This window comes from Nipponia nippon, unplaced genomic scaffold (genome assembly GCF_047370975.1).
Source record: "Nipponia nippon isolate SJK-2023a ecotype South Korea unplaced genomic scaffold, ASM4737097v1 scaffold_7, whole genome shotgun sequence".
NCBI classification, from domain to species: Eukaryota; Metazoa; Chordata; class Aves; order Pelecaniformes; family Threskiornithidae; genus Nipponia; species Nipponia nippon.
The window spans coordinates 14,157,008-14,176,011 of NW_028262391.1; the positions used below are offsets into that span (position 1 = coordinate 14,157,008).

General features: G+C 42.2%; 1 long non-coding RNA gene across 1 annotated transcript in view; it reads left to right on the forward strand.

The window, feature by feature from the left end:
- Positions 1-290: 290 nt before the first annotated feature.
- Positions 291-19,004, forward strand: part of LOC148050832 (uncharacterized) — an 89,326-nt gene continuing 70,612 nt past the window's right edge. The window contains exon 1 of the long non-coding RNA XR_015700812.1: positions 291-465. This is a non-coding gene — a long non-coding RNA (uncharacterized LOC148050832). The remainder of the gene's footprint in view (positions 466-19,004) is intronic.

The following is a 19,004-nucleotide window of genomic DNA, read 5'->3' on the forward strand; positions in this document are numbered from 1 at the left end:
AATGGAGGCTGACAAATTGAAGGAGCTCTAAGATGTATTTAGGCTGTTTTTATGTGGCACTTTTTGTGACTGTCTGATGAAGCACTGTCCTCGTTTCAGCTGGGATAGAGTTAATTTTCTTCTTAGTAGCTGGTATAGTGCTGTGTTTTGGATTTAGGATGAGAATAATGTTGATAACGCACTGATGTTTTGGTTCTTGCTGAGTAGAGTTTGCACTAGTCAAGGACTTTTCAGCTTCCCATGCTCTGCCAGGTGCACGAGAAGCTGGGAGGGAGCACAGCCAGGACAGCTGACCCAGACTGACCAAAGGGCTATGCCATACCATATGATATTGTGCTCAGTATATAAGCTGGGGGAAGAAGAAGGAAGAGGGGGACGTTCAGAGTGATGGCATTTGTCTTCCCAAGTAACCGTTACGCGTGATGGAGTCCTGCTTTCCTGAGGATGACTGAACACTGCCGGCCGGTGGGAAGTAGTGAATGAATTCCTTGCTTTGCTTGCATGCGCAGATTTTGCTTTACCTATTAAACTGTCTTTATCTCAACGCATGAGTTTTCTCACTTTCACTCTTCTGATTCTCTCCCCCATCCCACCAGGGGGGAGTGAGCGAGCGGCTGTGTGGTGCTTAGTTGCCAGCTGGGGTACCCATGACAAGCACTTAATAGAAAAAGAGACTTTTGTTGAAGTAAAATCAAAGAAAAGGAGAAGTTGAGATAAAAATTTCAGTGCTTTCATGGATAAATGAGGTAGTTTTCCATGTCTGAGTCTAGAGAGGATTCTTGAAAGGCAGAAAAGGAAGATGCCCCCCCCCCCTTTTTTTTTGTATGTGAGTGTTGCCCAGGTCAATGGTCTCTTCCAGGGAGAGCTGGGTGGTTAGCAGCATGTGTGTAATGTTACTTGTGGTGCTCACCACAAATCTGGAAACGATGTGCCTTGCACACAAAGCAGTGATGCACGAGTCCCAGATTGTTCCTCCAGGTAGGCAGCGGTACTCAGCGATGCATGTTGGTTATGGCTGTACAACAGCTGGCAGGGCACACTGGGACTCGAGCTTGTGTTTTTATTCTGTGTGAATCTGTATGAGGGGGATGACTGACTTTTGGTATTCAGATCTCATTTTCTGTACTAAAAAAGTCCCTTTCCCCCATTGCAAATCTACATGCAGATAAAAGAAAATGCAAACTAAAACATTCTTCTGACCAGCATTAGTCTTTTACTTCTGAAAGCTGAAGATAAATGAAACCTGGTTGCAAACTTCCTGTATCAGATGTTGCTTTCATTCCTTGGCAACTGCTGTTGATGTTGCTCAAACCAATATTACCACAGAGGAAAGTCTTTCTGGGTTGCTTCATGTACTTATTAGTATGCTAGAGCTGGCTGGAAGCTGCTTTCTTCCCAGACTGTATCCTTCCCATTTCCTTTTCCTTTTTTCTTTTTTTTTTTTTTTTTGGGGGGGGGGGGGATGTGGATAAATTGGCAATTGAAAAGTCAGAAATTGACTCCAGCTCAGTGAACCATGTGTTTTACTAAAAATGTCACTTATATGCAAATTCTTTTGTTTTTCAGAAGGCAAAAAAAAAAAAAAATTAAAAGGCACTTGAATGAAGAAAGTAGACCTTTTTCTTTTTCTTATCAAATCTCCTGTTTTTTCATTTGAAAACACTTGAAACTGAAAACTCCTTACCACAATTAATGTGTGTTAATCATTCATCTTGGCAGCATCTATTCTGAGCCACTGCTCCTCCAGATAAATATTATTATTCTTTCACTGAAGGTAAATTTCTAGTGCTGGCTGTAGGGTTTTTTGCAGAATCTTAATATTCAATTTTCTTGCTTACTCTTGGAAAATATGGAATTGTCCCCCTCAAAACTACTAGCATTCTTCCACTGACACAGATTCCAGTGGATCATCCTAGGAACGCATCGTTAATATATATTAGTCAGACCAGGTTCAAATTATGAAAGTTAAAAACCATATAGTTCAATGTCAAATTCTAATGCTAATGCAGCATTAAGGCTCAGTGGATTCATTTGATGAATGACAATAATTAGTAAATACTGAACTATCGTCAAGGATACATGCTTAAGCTGGTTGCTTTGGGGAATTATATGCAATATATATTTATATATATATAAACATATATAAAATAACCTGGTATTTCCTCCGAGATGCTCATTCAGAACCCCTTTTTAAGCCCCCCAGGGAAGCTAGAGGTGCATGCCCTTCATCAGAAAGGTTTCTTTGTGTGAAAGACCAGGTAATTGAATACAGAGGACTCATTAGTGCAGGTCAAATACTGCAAAGCAGCATTTGCAAACATTCACTTCTATTCAGAAAAGCTGTTTAGTCCAACTATGTTTATCCTTGTTGTTTGCTATTCTTGAATATTTGCACATATGTTCTGGGGAAGCCTGCTGTTCCTGCCGATACCCAATCTGCATGCAAACCAAAGGATCTCCTGATTTCTTCCTATGACAAGGTGACCCACTTAGTGGATGTTGTCTACCTAGACCTTAGTAAAGCCTTTGACACTGTTTCCCACAGCATTCTCCTAGAGAAACTGACTGCTCGTGGCTTGGACAGGTGTACTCTTTGCTGGGTAAAAAAACTGGCTGGATGGCTGGGCCCAAAGAGTTGTGGTGAATGGGGTTAAATCCACTTGGTGGCTGATCACAAGTGGTGTTCCCCAGGGCTCAGTATCGGGTCCATTTCTGTTCAATATCTTTATCAATGATCTGGATGAGGAAATCAAGTGCACCCTCAGTGAGTTTGCAGATGACACCAAGTTGGCCAGGAGTGTTGATCTGCTGGAGGGTAGGAAGGCCCTACAGAGGTACCTGGACAGGCTGGATTGGTGGGCTGGGGCTAACTGTATGAGGTTCAACAAGGCTCAGTGCCAGGTCCTGCACTTGGGTCACAACAACCCCATGCAACACTACAGGCTTGGGCAAGACTGGCTGGAAACCTGCCTGGTGGAAAAGGACCTGGGGGTGTTGGTTGACAGCCAGCTGAATATGAGCCAGTAGTGTGCCTAGGTGGCCAAGAAGGCCAATAGCATCCTGGCTTGTATCAAGAATAGTGTGGCCAGCAGGACCAGGGGGTGATTGTACTTGGCACTGGTGAAGCCACACCTTGAATACTGTGTTCGGGTTTTGGGCCTCTCACTACAAGAAGGACATGGAGGTGCTGGAGCGTGTCCAGAGGAGGGCAATGAGGCTGGCGAAGGGTCTAGAGCACAAGTCTTACGAGGAGCGGCTGAGGGAGCTGGGGTTGTTTAGCCTGGAGAAGAGGAGGCTGAGGGGTGACCTTATCACTCTCTACAACTACCTGAAAGGAGGTTGTAGCAAGATGGGGGTCGGTCTTTTCTCCCTAGTAACAAGCAATAGGACGAGAGGAAATGGCCTCAAGTTGCGCCAGGGGTGGTTTAGATTGGATGTTAGGAAAAACTTCTTCACTGAAAGGGTAGTCAGGCACTGGAACAGGCTGCCCAGGGAAGTAGTTGAGTCTCCATCCCTGGAGGTGTTTAAAAGACGAGTACACGTGGTGCTTAGGGACATGGTTTAGTGGTGGACTTGGCAGTGCTAGGTTCATGGTTGGACTTGCTGATCTTGAAGGTCTTTTCCAATCTAAACGATTCTATTATTCTACATGTCAAATGAGTGCTTTGCCTCCTGATTATTTATTATTCCCCAGGATAAAAACTAAGCAAAACTTTTTAGTCTTCCAGGGAAGCAAAACAATAAAGGACTTTGGCTTCCCGTATTGCACGTGGTGAATGGATGAAGCTGTTGTCAAAGAGGCCCCAAATCCCTGGAAGAAAATAGCTATGGCCAGTTAATTGGTGCTGCCCTGCTTCATCCTACTGAGTGCTCCAGTCCTGCTCAACTGTGGATCAGTGGTGGGTGACAGGATTGTTTGCTATGGGGTTAGGTTTTGTATGTAACGAAATCCTCAGTGAAGTACGGAGGGCTGAGGAATCAAATAACAGAAGTGTCACCAGCAAAACTGTCTTAAAGTTCTAGAAGAATGAGGTAAAATGACCTGACAGATTAGACACAGACAGGGATTTGTCCTTCTTGGCAAAGTGTGGTCATCTAAATAGCATACATAAGAAAGGCCAAGTATTTTGGGAAAAAAAATTTATGTAGGCCATGTTTGCTAAGTGGAAGACTGCCTTCAAAACTGCTGACACTGAAAAAAAAAAAATCTCTTAAAGTTACTATTAGGTATTAAGATTATTCTCCTGGTGTGAGTTTGTGGATGTGTGGTCTTGGGAATGTTGAGCAAAGTTGTCTCTGCACGGCGCTGTAAGGCTGCTGTTGTTTCTGGTTCTGGTGGCCATGTTTCCAAAGGATCCTGAGAAGCTGAAAAACATCTAGGAATGTGCTGCTCAGGTGATTCCAAGCTGAAGAGTCTCCAAAAGTGATTTAAGAAACTGTTTTTTCTTCATTCAAGAGCAAATTAAGGGTGGATCATAGTTTATGAACTTCAGTGTAGGAGAGAACTCAAGATGGTAACAGATCTAACTAGGCTCTTTAGTCAAAAGGCTGGAAGCTGGCAGTTAAAGCTAAGCTAGAAATAAAGTAAAGGTTGTTAATGAGTCAAGTACTAGAATAGCTTACCTAAAGCCATATTAGATGCTCCAACACTTGTCATCTCTAAAGCCTTACTGCCCTCTTCAAATAAGAGAAGTGAGGGACTTATGTACAGGAGCATCTGGGAGCTGATGGCTGTGTGCTCACTGAAGCAGGAGCTCAGGGCTGACTTCTGCTTCTGGGCTTGTACTTGAACACAAAGGACAGGGTGAGATTTGCATTACAAAGAGAAGGGATGGTAGGATGGGAATAAGCAACAGTGCTCGTTTATTTTAAGTAAGAAAAAATGAAATGATGGAAGCCAAGTAACACCATATTTTATTTACTAACGCTTTGGAGAGATTAGAGATTGCTTTTAATCAGTCTTTGACAGCTACTTCACTTTTTATACATATAGTTTTCCCTGTTTTCTGTGCTAAGAAAACTTTCACTGAATTAAGTGGGGTGATTTATCTCCTGCATGTAGGAATTGTTTCCATAGCTGGAGCTCAAGAAATTCTGTGAGTGTTCATTTGTCTTATCAGGACCTAGCTCCTGATCTTTGAGGGAGAGGCCTGAAGGAATTTTTTTCTTAAGCAATATTAGGCTGTCCCCACAAACACAGCATGTGCTGCAAGTACAGCAGGCATTCAGGCAGTGATCTGGTAAAGGAAACATGTCGTCCACTTGCATGTCTTCCAGGCAGTATTAAACTCCAGCAGGAAAGGTGTATGAGGTCTTTTTATTTATTATTTTTATGTTTGAAATAGGAACTGACTGTGGTGGTAAATGTATTGTAAGTATTGATTTTAAAATAAAATCTTTCTAGTGAGAAGTGGGGGAAAGCAGACAGTGAACAACTAATCTCAAAAATGCAATGTTGGCCCTGAGCCCACTGTCCTCAGCTTATTGAAGTGAAAGGCTTTCTGGATAGTCATGCCCATGTCTTAACCTGATTTTTGCTGAAAGTTATCTTCCACATGTTGATGAAAATTGTGCATAGCAGCATTTCAATATGTTTTCCCTGGTGTAAATCAGAAGTAACTCAACTAACACGAGAAGTGTCTTGGGAAGAACCAGGTATGAGATCAGAATAAGAGTTAGAAATTTTTAACCCAACATTGCTTGGGCTGGTTCAGTTCAGAGTATGTCAGAAGTTATTGTTAACTTCAGGGCAACAGGTTTCATTTAAGCTCTGAATAAATACCTAATGAAGCATAGAAGTGCTTCCCTACAGATTTTTCCCCTATAGACTCTTCCAGTTTGAATGGAGGAGGCAGCAGATGGAGGCAGGGGAGAGAAGCTGTAGAGATGTGACCTTACCTAGCCAAGGCTGTCCAGGACCCCAGTAGCAGCTGTGGGCAGGATCAGAGTCTCCTCAGTCTCAGACCGGAGCCAAATGGAGTAGAACAAATGCCCTCTGAAGACTGATGCAGTTGTTCTTCAGAACATTTTAACAGACTTTATTACCAAACAGAGATCTTTGCATTATCCACATAATAAAATCAGTCTAAGTGGTTGTTTCCAGACAGCCATATTTTTTCTGTGCTGACATTAAGCTGCTGCTCAGCTTAGCTGCTTGCATAAGTGATTGAGGGGCTGCACAGCCCAGTGAGGAGATGAAGTTAATTGCCTTGAAGATCACATGCCAGGTTTGGAGCTCCTTGTCAGTGCTGCAGCTGGGTTGAGGACAAGCAACTCTCTTAGCGTTTCCAGTTGTGACGCAGAGCACAACGCGTCTCATGGATGCAAAAGCCCTCATGCATGGAGATATGCCTGTGCCTGCACTGGCAGTTAGAAAGTCCAGAAAAGTCTCATGGGTTTTGCCCCTCCAACTTGCGTGATGCTATGGAAAGCTGCTTGGCAGTCTGCCTGCACGCATACTGGGCTAAATGCTGCAGCAGGTGCCAGGATGAGAAGGAACTGCAAGCTGCCAGGCCAATTTAGGTCAGTGACCCATCTCGTCCTGCCTTCTGGCCCTCCTGATGCGCAGAGCCATGGGCTCGAGGCTGGTACAGGAAAAGGATGAGTATCCGAGGGAAATTATTCTTCTCTTAAATATACACATTTAGTAATGCATTTGTATGAGGGATGGTTTAAATTTGATTTGTTCCAAAGATTATTTTATTGTTCATCTAAGCAAGTAGTCTTTTGGCTTACTTAGGTGGTTTATATCGTTACCCATTTTGTAATTACTTTTTCTTCCCAAAATTGTGTGTCGTGATCTTCACAAAGATTAATACTTTCGTCTGCTGATCTGAAGTCAAGGTAGAGCTGCTAACAGGTGTCAGCTACAAAGTAACAGGAGATACTTCATGGGAATCCCCCCCCAGCTCCATGTCATGCTTTTTTTCTGCTACAAAGGCAAGATCAATAATATTTCAGCCCTCCCATGAAAACATTTGTCTGTGTTTTAAATCCTCCAGATAAAGGGTATTGCAGCCTTTCTTAGTTTTGTTGTCCCCAACAAGGGAGACAGGTGTCACCAATATGGGTGACTTCCCCAAGGTTGTAATGAGCCTAAGTTAATGCATAGATGGAGCAATAATCTTCAGCTCCTGCGCCAGCACACCACTTTATTCCTGTCCTTTCTTTGATGCTTCTCTTTTTTGTATTTTACAACCAGTGATGCTCCAAGTCAGTTGGCAATCTATTGCTCTTGCTTGGAGATATATTTTATTATTATTATTATTATTTTATTTTCAAGGGAGAACTACCTTGCTTCTCTACCCAAATGTATTTACAATCTTGATAGAATGTGCAACTTCTGTGGATGGCCCTGTCTTGAAAAAATAAGTGGCCACCATTAAAAGAAATAAATGAGTTCATACTTATTTAAAAACATTTCTTTGGAGAGCATGAGGGGAAAACTTTATTGTAAAGCACCTTTCTTCTTGTGAAGTAAAGGAAATGAGGTGTGAAGAAGTACAACACCTTATATAAAGGCTTGCGTGTGTGTGTGTGGAGAAGGAATATACATGAAAAACTACCATGACTGCTACAATCATTTTTTCAGATTGAGAGAGGAGAAAAAAAAACCACAAAACAAAAAAAACCCAAACCACCAAACAAAACACCACTCAAAACTCACAGAACTGACTTCCCAAACTTGCAAGAAAATTCTTGCTTAAACATCCAAGCCTGAGAGTGCATCAGTGAGAGGACAGCCTACATGAGGTTTTGCACACACCTTCAGATACTGAGGGATTTAAAAGCAAAAGGAAAAAAAGAAAATCATGTAAAACCCCCAACCACCACAGATTTTGTTGCTAAATGTACGAAGACAGGTGGTCCCAAATCTAACTAAAGGAAAGAGATTTGAACTCTGCTTTCATGGCATAATAATGTTCAAAACTTGTGATTTAGTCCTGTGATGGTGAATTAGCACTGTTAAACTGCAGTGGCTTCTCCTCACAGCTGCACTTTGCAACACCTGCAATATCTCCCCAACCCACTTAACTGCTTGCATCTTTCTGGGTGGGTTTTGTTTGGCCCTGGTATAAGTGGGCAGACTCCAGTCTGTAGTTTGTTGGTTTTGTACCTGCAGTTTGTAGCAGCAGGCAGGATGTCTCCCAGTCTTTTCCTACATAGGCACCCAGATTGCCAGTCCTGCAAAGCCTCCAGCCCTTGCATTTACTCTGTGCCCTATTGCCAGCCTGGCCCTGGGTCACCCTTGCTCCTCCCCGAGTCTCTAATGTGCTGCATCTTGTGCAGAATTGTCTACAAGTATGAGAGTGGATATCCTGGCATTGTTCGTGCTGCAGACAGTGTTGGGGGCAACACAGGGTGCTCTCTGAAGGGCTATGTTGCTCAGAAAACCCAGCTGGCAGTGGCTGTTTGGGAAGTGACTGTCATCTAAGCTCGCAGGCTGTGGCAGTCATGGAGTTAAATGACTGCGCCAGCTGAAATGTGCTAAGCTCAGCTGATGGCAGAGCACTGATTTAATCTTTGGAATGATTCCCGAGCTGCGGAGATCACCTCCTTAAATCTTGTTTGCTTCTCTTTTGTTTTGTGCGGAGGGGAACCCCACAAGTTGGAGACATATCCTACCTCTAGTTATTATAAAGAATCGCGACTGGCTTTCTCTGAGAGAGGGGAGACAGGGAAGGAGGGATGTCTTTGTTTGCATAAGATAGCCCACTGAGTCCATTAGTGTGTAACTCCTTTGCTCCCAGACCAGCACAAAGCCAGTTGAAATCTGATTTCTCTCTTTTTTTTTTTTTTTTTTTCTTTAACAGTATTATTTTATGGTGCAGACAATAGCCAGCAGCACAAGCAAGCAGTTGCAGTGAGATGACCCAATGCTTTACTGGAAAATATGTAGCTCCAGAGTGACATGGAGAACATGTCTTCCAAGTGTTGTGTCATCTGTAGCACTAAGGATTTTAAACGTGTTTTCAGGAAATCCCCCATCCATGACTGCTTTCTGGATGCAGGCAGTAGGGGAGGGAACACCTCAGTATCATCTGTTGATGGCTGCTGCTGGGCTGCAGTGCTCAGAGTCAGGATGGAGAGTGGGATCGGTCGAGAGTTAGAGATGTGGAAACTTGGGTTTCTCAGGAATATGAGGTTTTTCTGTGCACCTGGAAAAGTGCTGTTTCCAGCTCATGCCTAGTACCTGTTTTCTCTGCCTTTTCACATAGGAGTTTCCTCTTGGAAGGAGGGAAAATAATTGCTTGGCTAAAAAAATCATGAATGTTTCAGAAAGATTGTTTGGGAAGAGCCTGAAGTTTAGACTTTTCTCATTGTTTCTGTCAGCTAGTATTGATGTCATGGAGGACTGTTGAAAGAGACCTCTTTAAAACATTTGTTTACTATGATTTTTTTTGTTTTAATTTTGTGTGTGTAGAACATTCAGAAAGTTGAGAAACAACTGTAGCTCAATACTTGATGTTAGGAATATCAGTCAAATTCAGCTTTAATCTCCTTGGAAAAACATTTTTAACCCTGAACCATCCTGTCTGCTGTGGGGAGCCTGCTTCTGTTCCAGCCTGATGAGTTGTGGAAAGGTCTATCACTTGTGCCAAGCGTCTCTGCACTGGTGGCGCTTTTTCCTTCCCATACCCCACCACAGCCCCTTTGCAGAGCTGTTGCAGCCGGTGTCATTGTTTTTTGGACACTGAGTTTAATCTGAACCTTGTTTCTCTGCCAGTGACACAGGAATATGTTGCATTTTATGTCCCTCTGTATAGAAAAGGCAGGAACAAGGAAAGAATAGTGTTAAGTAATAGTATAGCTGTGAAACCAGACACCACTAGGTGCACTATTCCAGTATCAGCTAGAGCACAGTCCCTATATTAGCTCTGCTTTAGTAGATCTGTGAGTCAGTTGGTGGTATACATAAGTTGTGCTAAGGAGTCCTAAAATAGAACCTGGGTTGAAATGCCGAGGATGGTCTGTCCTCCATGCCCGGATGTTTGTATCCAGGGTTTTGCCTCCTCTCTCCTTCTCAGGGCTGGACCACCTTTCTAATTCAGACTCTGCTAGCGGCTCAGGTGCTGAACCCCCCTTCTTCTGAGATCTGTGCTTTCAGTCCTCACTAACCCAGAAACACAGGAGGTCTAAAAATGGGTTAAAACACAGACTCTTCCAACATTTTGGTTATGTTTACATCTAGGGTTTGGATTCATTTAAAATCGATTTAAATGTGACTTACAAATCTGTTGTGCTATTATTCAAGGTAATGAAACCAGCAAGATGCAAATCTCCTGTGCCAGCCCCCAAAATGATTCAATAGTTGCCTCCTTCGTGGGTGGTTTCAAATGCAGGGATTATGTATTTGGCTGGTGGGACGCCTTGCTGTGAAGTGTGTGCAAGCAGATGCTTAGGCCATATCTGTAAAGATTGAAGCTGTGAGCTGCAGCAAATGAGACTTTTTTTTTTTATTACACTGGTGTATAGGCAGTAAGGAAACTCTTCACTGCTCTAAATAACATAATCCTTGCTTTCATGAGTTCTTTGGTCCAGTACTCAGCTGGTGTTCCCAGCACTGGATGCAGGAAGAGGGAAGAGGAGCAGTGCGTCTTTAGAGCGAGAGGGGAGAGTGAGTGTGGGATGGAGTATCGCATCGGGAAATCATTCTGTAATTCAAGGAAAGTGGTTCATCTTGCAGTGGAAAAGACAAGAGACAGTGCCACTTATTACCTGTCATCACTCACTAAAATAATTATTTTGATTTATAAATGAGATTCAAAGGAATTCAGCTATGACTTTAGTGACTTTATTTAAAAGCATGAAAATGACTCTTCAGGGAATGCAATTTTATTTTGTGTTTGCACACTGCTAAGCATGGTGAAATCCTGACCAACAATCAGGCTTCTGGGTCCAATCTCAGTGCTACTAATAGTAATTCAGAAAAGTAGAGGTGAATTGCAGCTCCTTGCCCCAGGCATCATCTTCCCTCCTATGCAAAGTGCCAGTCAAACGTAGCCCCACCACTACAGACAAAGCTCTGTTGTGTGCAACCAAGTGGCTCCTCACCTTTTTCAGCCATGACACACAAAAAGCTGGGCCTTGCAGTATAATCTGTAGATCAGTAGCCTGGGCTGTTTCAGAAGCTGAACAAACCTTTGCTGTTTGGTGATGAGTGAAGAACACCTTGGCTTCATGCCTTGAAGCCAAATTATATGAATTCCTCTACATGGCCTTTTTTTAAGCTCTGGCATAAACAGAGGCAACACTACAATATTGGCAGGCAGTAATACTAGAGCATCCAGTTCTGGATCAGGACTCTGAAGTCTCTCCTAGGCTGCACATGATGCAGAAAGGGATGAAGCCTCAGGGTTGTCTTCATTGATCTCCCTAGAGCATGCTTTATTTTAGTGGGACTTGCCTTGGGTTTACTTTCCATGAAAATGAGATTAAACAAATATTCTGCTTCTGAGCCCTTTTGCCTATCACTGAGGCTTGAGGTGAAACTGGGTAGCTTTCTTTGGGGTGCCAGGAGCCCTGGACTGTGTGGTTTGGCCAAGGCTAAATACAGAGTGCAAGTTGTGTGAGGGAATATAATTTATTTTTTATGAAACTATCACATTTGCTCTTATAGATTGCTTTAGAAGTCTGTTTTCTGGTTTTACTTCAAAAACTCTGACTCTTTCATTAAAGATTTTTAGGACATGTTCTTTTTAATGAATGACAGAAAAAAAAAATAGCATTCTTTTTTTTTTTTTTGTCCCCCTCCCCCCTGCTTTAAAAACGGCAACATTTTGAGCCAGCTCTGCTCTTTCCTCTGTCACTAGGAGATATGTTTCAAGTGCATGAGATAAGAGCAGCAAGGGAAGTATGGGTCATGGCAATTGCTCTCCTTATGCCAACTCCGTCCTGCAGGAGATCAGAAGCTGAAAGGCCAGCAGTGTGTTTATTTTGAGATTGCATGGATATTAAATCAGTCCTAAGCATGCCCATCTAAAGCTGCCAAACAGGCTCAGTGAGGTCTTAACTGGAAATTGCATTAATATCAGTAAATGAGAGACTGAGCTATCCTTTTGACCCTGGCAATAGGAGTTAAAGTCACTTGAATGAAGGGGACTGGTACTGGTTTAAGACCAATGGCTGGGATATGTGGAGATAGTGGCTTCTGTACTGAGTGGATGAAAAGTGGAGTCCCCACTCTTTTTGCCCTGGAGAAAGTCCTTGGGAATTTCTATGGCTTTGTAAACACTTTCAAACCTGTGCAGTGTGTGCTTCAGGTTGATGGTGAAACTCTGGGATGCTCTTCTACCTTGGGCTGCTCCTCACTGAGCTTAATAAAATAATCCTGCAGTCAAGGGCCCAAACAAGTACTGTAACTGCTCTTCCTTAAAATGATGGGTTCATTTCAGCAGTAGTGAAGCTGTGGAATTTGATAGGTTTGGTAAAACAGTGTGAATGAGAATGACATATGAATGGTGTTGTCAGTAAAGCGCTCTCGCCGAGGTACACCAGAAAATAAATATTTCTGGTCCAAGACTTGCAAACTTAAAGAAAACCTTTTACCAGTCAAAATGCTTCCAAAGTATGACACAGGGCTCCCAGCTAATGACTTCATCTGGAATGCAGGGAAGTCCTGTATGTTTTGTCATGACTGCACCATTTGCAATCTGTTAATAAAAAAAAAAGCCTTAAATATTTAAGCCTTTTTGTCCTGTTTTAATTTCATTCTATAAAAGCAAATACATGTCATGTTTAAAAACCTCAGTAATTCTAGCTCTCTGATCTGCAATGAAAGAGAAGAATAGTATTAAAACCCCCTTAAGCCTGTGTTTGTACCAATTTCTAAAAGACTGTGTTGCCAACTGTATTAAAAATTATGACCTTTTCCAGAAGATTAAGATGTTTTCAGAAATAGATACTCAAACCAGCTGGCAAACTAATTTCAATATTTGCCCAGTCATTATATTTGTTACTAAAATTGGATTGGGAAGGGGATGATGCTGAAACTGGGGAGACATTACAAATAGGTTTGGGGTTGTTTCTGCATGCAGTCTGTTTCATCCTGAAGTGGGCCCCTCAGTGCTGGTGAGCTGTGCCTCCTTCCTGGGTGCTATTAATGGCTATTACCCCCAAAAGAAGCAGTCATGCTTGGAAAACGCATCTGTTCTAATATCACAAAACCATCCCGTATACAAGTGCAGGACTGCAGCATAGGAGCTGAAAACAACTGCTCTCCCATGAGCATCTTGCATTGTCCACCAGATGAGCCTTTGCTCATCCTGCCACAGCAGCTGCTGGTCAGTACCCAAAATGATCACCTGAGGTAGGATGATGCCTGGCTTTACTAGCACTGGGACTTCTGGGGTTATGTGGCCTGACTCAGCACGGCAAAAAAAAAGTGTTTCTGAGCTGTACTACCAAACCCAGGAGGTTCAGTGTGGTTTGGGTGATGTTTGTTCTTCATTAAAAACGTGGAGATGTTTATGTGCAGGCCACTGTTGAAACCTCAGTTTAAAGGATTCCACCCACCCCCATCTGTGGCTTCATAGTGGCCTGCTCTGTGGCCTGGAGATATGATGATATTTTCTTCTATATTTCTTCATTCTTAAAGATTGTCAAAGCCAGCTCTGGTCTCAGGAGAACAGTTACTGGGATTTTGATCCTGTTCTACTAGCTGGTTGACTTTGCATTCCTAGAACTGTTTGACAACCTCCAAGAAAGTATTCTTTGCATGTTCTTGGTGTAAAATTTGCCTCTCCCATCCTTAAAAAGCAAAGGACCTGCCTGGGTGGAGGGAGAGATGCAGGTGTTCAGTTTCTACCTTGTAGATCTGCTCTAAGTGTCAGGGCTCAGGCAACCCTCAAAGACTAGTCAAAATATCTCCTGTAACATCTCTGTATCACTACAGCTCACTGCTCTCTGGCCTTTGGACCCAGGATGCCTTCTGGCCCCAGCTCTGAGGTGTAGCCCTGAGACTAACATACTTGCTTCCCTCCTCTTCAGGGCACTTGTACTTGGGTGTTCTGGCATCACTGATGTATGTGGCCAGCTGTTATTTTCTCTAAAATCTGTATGAAATCAATATGTCCCTCAGAAACACCATTACTCCTGACATGAAAACAAATGCCATTCTCCTGCTGCGGAAAGCCAAGATTTATCTTTTTGAGAGCTGTCTGCCAATAGCATCTTAATACCTAGAAGAGGTCACCGGGATTGGGATGATTGAAATTTTCACTTTCAAATGCATGATATTTTTTCTGCTGTTAAGCAAAAACGTTTCAAGTGAGCCTTGTAAATTTTTGCCAGCCTGAGGCAATCAGGTCCTTTGAATGGTATTTCTTATTTTAAAATACCATAAAATAGGAATAAGTGCATAGGGAGATATACAGTCCACCCACTACCAACGTATGTCTTTATGGTATAGGCATACATTATATACAGTCCTAGGCATCTGCCAACTGCTCAGCTTAAAAGGCTCTCAGGCTTTCCTTTCTAAATCAAATTTTGTGCAGAGAATTTATAAAAGCCCAGTGAGATATGCAAATAAAAGGATTTTGCCAATTAACTTAGAGGAAAGCAGAGCATCAAAACCGGAGACAAAAAGATGTGTTTCTGGGTCTTGCTTTTAACGCTTAACTTTGCAGCTTCTAGAATTGAAATACATCTTGGAAGGGAAGGACCTCAAGAGTTTGGTTCCTTCTTATAATTTGACAAGTCTCACCAATCAGAATCCCAGTGCCAAGGTAACTTATTTTCCTACAGATTTAGGATGCTAAGTAAAGTATACACCTACACAAGCAATGATGTAATCCTTACTGATTTAGGCATGCATGGCAGGCCAGATTGGCAGCGTGTCTGTCCCTGCTGATGAAGTTCACCACCTCACGGTCATCCTGGACTACAGCCTTTGATGACACAGCCTTAGGGCTGGGTATTAGGACAGTTCTGTAAGTGCTGTTTTAAACATCCCAAGTTACCTGCAGGTCTCTGATTTGTTAAGAGCCACATGGTGAGGTTGGAAATAGTGCCCATGTTTGCTAAATCCTCTGTCAAACTTAAATGGAGTTTCCTTTCTCTTTCATTGGGATTAGCCAGGACTTCTTGTTTAGCACCACACAGGCACTATTCATAGCTAAAAGCAGAACATGGTGACCATGGACCTTGGTGCAATGAATGAAATTAACCCCATCAGCCAGTTACTTGACATCACCTTTGCCTGTGGCTGGACCCTTCAGTCCTGGTGCCAGCCTGGCAGTTATGGAGAAGTAGGAGGTAGCAAAGAACAACAGGCTGAAAGGGGACCTGGGGGAAGAGCTGCAATACCTAAAACCAAACATTAACAATGATAGGATTAATTATGGGTGTAAGGTCATTCCTGCAGCTTTGAAGCAATTCTAGTGGGGGATTCTGCTGAATGCTAATGACAAGTTACAGCTGAAGGCTGGATTTAATGCCAATATTTATTGACTTTAATAAAATCAAATTATTAGTAATGCTCAGAGCTCCAGATTTGGAGATCTGAGAAGCTCAGCCCTCCCTGTAGTTTTTATGCTTTAACTCACTAATATATCTTAAGAATGCTGTTGTATTTGCATTCCAGTAATGCTGCAATCCTAAATGAGGCTCGGGATACTGTTGTGTTAGATGCTGTATATACTTCTAGCAAGTTTTACAGATACACACCAGCAACAGGGGCAATTTAGCACACTGGTAGAGGGAAAGCTGGACGCATAGTGGATATGGAAACAGGTCCTATAATCAAAGGGCATTGAGGTCTGGTTTGGGGTAGATGCAAGGAGTTGTCCAAAGCCAGGAACCAGGGCTGGAACTCCTTCCTTCCCCCTTGTTTTGGTAGATTACTGAACGTTTTCTGGTTTCCTCTAAATCCCCAGTTCTGCCAGAAGTGGGTAACTTTGGTCTTATGCCATGTCTGTAGAAATTAGGTCTGCTGTTTCAGGCTGCCAGATTGCCTATAGGAGAAAGCCCACTGAAAGGGGTGTTAGGCAGACGTGGAAAAATATAAATTCAGTGATGACTACAGTTGGTTTCATGCTAGTCATGAGATTTTACGTCATAACTCCCTGTGGAAACAGCACAGAGAGCAGCCATGAAGCACAGGAGAAGTGTTAATTGCTTTGTGTTGTCCTGTATGTGCTGCAATTAATATGTCATCTATAATGTACTTGGTAAAACAGGGTGAAAATCATCAGATGGGAAACTGGGGGAAGTGTTTTTCCTAGCTTTCAGTTTCTCCTTGTTTTAATTTGTCTCCTTACCAGAGGAAACCAAGTCAGGCAAAACCACAGCAAGAACAGCCTGATGAGCAATTTACCAGTAAGCAGAAAAAAAGTGGTTGAGTAATTGAAGCTGTGTGACAGAGTTATCACTTTTAAGTTTATTTGTCACTTTGAGAGCTCTGACTGTCTGCTGTGTCACATAGGTATTGCACTGGCAATTATATCAGTGTTACAGAGCTGAGAATTGGGTATAGACCGTACACGAACGATCTTCCCTCTGCATGTGCTCTGTATGCTCCGGTAGTGCTGGGGACCTGTCTGGGTCTGGGGTGCATGGCACTGGGCAGAGAAATGCCTTTCTCTATGCAGTCCATCCCAAACCCAGCTGCACTTGCTATGGGCTTCTACTGAGTTCAACTATCTTCAGATCAGACTCTAAATGCCAAAAAAACTTTATGCATAAATTTCGGAGGTGAGCACAGGGAAAAGCAGCTAGATGAAGGCCAGCAATGCTCTGGCTGTGGAGTTCACATACTCTGGTTTTGGATATTAGGCAAGAGGCAACTGCATATTTCTTGGCTGGTTTTTGCATTTTGGGAGTGTGCTTCTCCGCTGCCTCTTCCAGCTGTGTTGCACTGCAGAGATGTATAATGAGGTAGTTACGGCAATGGTCTTCTAGGTCAGTATGTCACACGTGACATCCTCTACTAAATACATTTATGTATATTTCCTTCTGGGTTATCAGTGGAAAATGTGGATTTCTGTGAGGGTGGGAGAAACTCTGCTACTTCTGTTTGTTTCCTATGTCATATCAATATTTAAGAAGTACTGGCTCAAAGAATGTAGTTGAGTGCAGCATTTTTGTACTTTTCAACAAAGAAAGAAATGGACGCTTTGTCATTTACAAGTTCAATTTTGTTGATTTGTAAATCTGATGGTATGTGCAGTTGTATTTTTAATCTATATTTATCTGTGGATCACAGCTTAGCCCACTGAAACTGGGATATTTGCTATCACTGCATCTTGTGCAAAGCATTTTTCAACAGCAGTCAACTTATCCCCAGTCTTTCTTCCCTCTTCCTGCCTCAGAGTCCTGAAATAATTGATTTCATATATTACCAGACATATGCCTGAATTTTTTTTAACCTGTCTGTCCCTGTGGTAGAAGAAATGGTAGCTTAGCCAGTGAACACTTGATATGTCATGTCAGCGTGTTGCATCAGTAATTTCAAATACTCTAGTGCCAAACCATAAATAAATGCCTTTCTAAATGACACCTAGTCAGAGGTGGTTTTCTCCTCCCTTTTATTGCTGATGCAGCTTGTTTGTGTGTGCCTATGTTGTACCACAACAGTGATATTTTCCTACTTCAGTCATCACTTGTTATAAAGCTACTTTATTTAAAATTATTAATTTGCAATAAACTTGATGATAAGCTTAGGTTGTGACTGCCTGTTCTATGTAGAGCCCATTGCCACAATATCTGAGCATTTCCCACAGGTGAAGGAATTTGTCTGTGCGGTGTTCCAGAGAGGATAGAAATATCCCTATTCTGCAGTGGAAACCTAATTTCATAATTTTTTCATCTGGAAAGCCAGGAGACTTCTTGGGTTCTGTTCTGATAGTCTCTCTGGCTATAATCATACTTTTTTCTTTTTTTTTCTTCTCTCCCCACCCCCTTTTAATATTGACCTGAAGCTGGGCACTTCTGTTTTGGAATAAATCAAAGCATATAATCATGCTGCCTTTGTAAGATCAACCTGAATGTCTTGTATAGCAGGGTGCTAATTTATTGAGAGAGAGGATATGACAGCCCTGTTAGCTCCCTGAAAAACTCTTGTCTGAAGTAGTCTTTCTAAGGAAGAGATAGAAGTGCCTGTGTCATGGGTAGCTAAAAGAATGAATAAGAATCTGGAAACCATTTATTAAGAAAGAGCCCTCTATTGATGGGGCAAGCCTGCCTGCCCTTAACAGCTTTTTCTATTTGATCCTATCACTAACAGTTTGGCCCTTGTATGAGAGAAACTCAGTGAGTGACAGTCTTACCTTTTGTGTAGCACTGAACAAGAGAGATTATTTCTACTGAGATAAGAATTATTCTGACAGTCTCATTACTGTCAAGTGAAAATTAGAGCAGTCCTGAAACTGTAAGTCTTAGCCTGGAGTATCTATTAATTGATGCCCAGATGGAAAGGCACCCTCCATGGACTGCAACAGATCCCTTCATCAGGGATAAAACAACTTACCCAAAGTAATTACACAACTTGAAATTAGACACAGCCCTCTGAGAATGAGATGATGTGCTCTGCTCAGGCACTTTTTCACTTGCAAAGAAACTTAAAGGACGAAGTCAGCATGAGTAAGTTTGACATCTATAGAAATAGCTTTCAGGAAGAAATATTCCCAATTTCATTTTTAATGTACAGTGCATATAGATATAAAATGATTTATGCAATTGTAATACATATATGAGAAATCCATTTTTAAGAGTCCTTACAGACAAATAATTGATAGGTAAAAAACAATTTGGACCATCTTTCACCCTTCACCCCCATCATTTTCTTGGGAAGAGCAACTACGTCTTTCCTAGTTTTGGTAAAATTCTCAATAAGATAAGTGACACTTGCCTTAAATATTACCGGTGCTGATCATGAGACAGACTGCTGAGTAACTACTTCTCTTTGAAGTAGCACTCTGCTGTATATAATGTTTGTGTCTATAGTCATACCTTGAATAGATTATCTCCCTTCAGCCTCAGTATATATGATAGAAAAGCAGAGT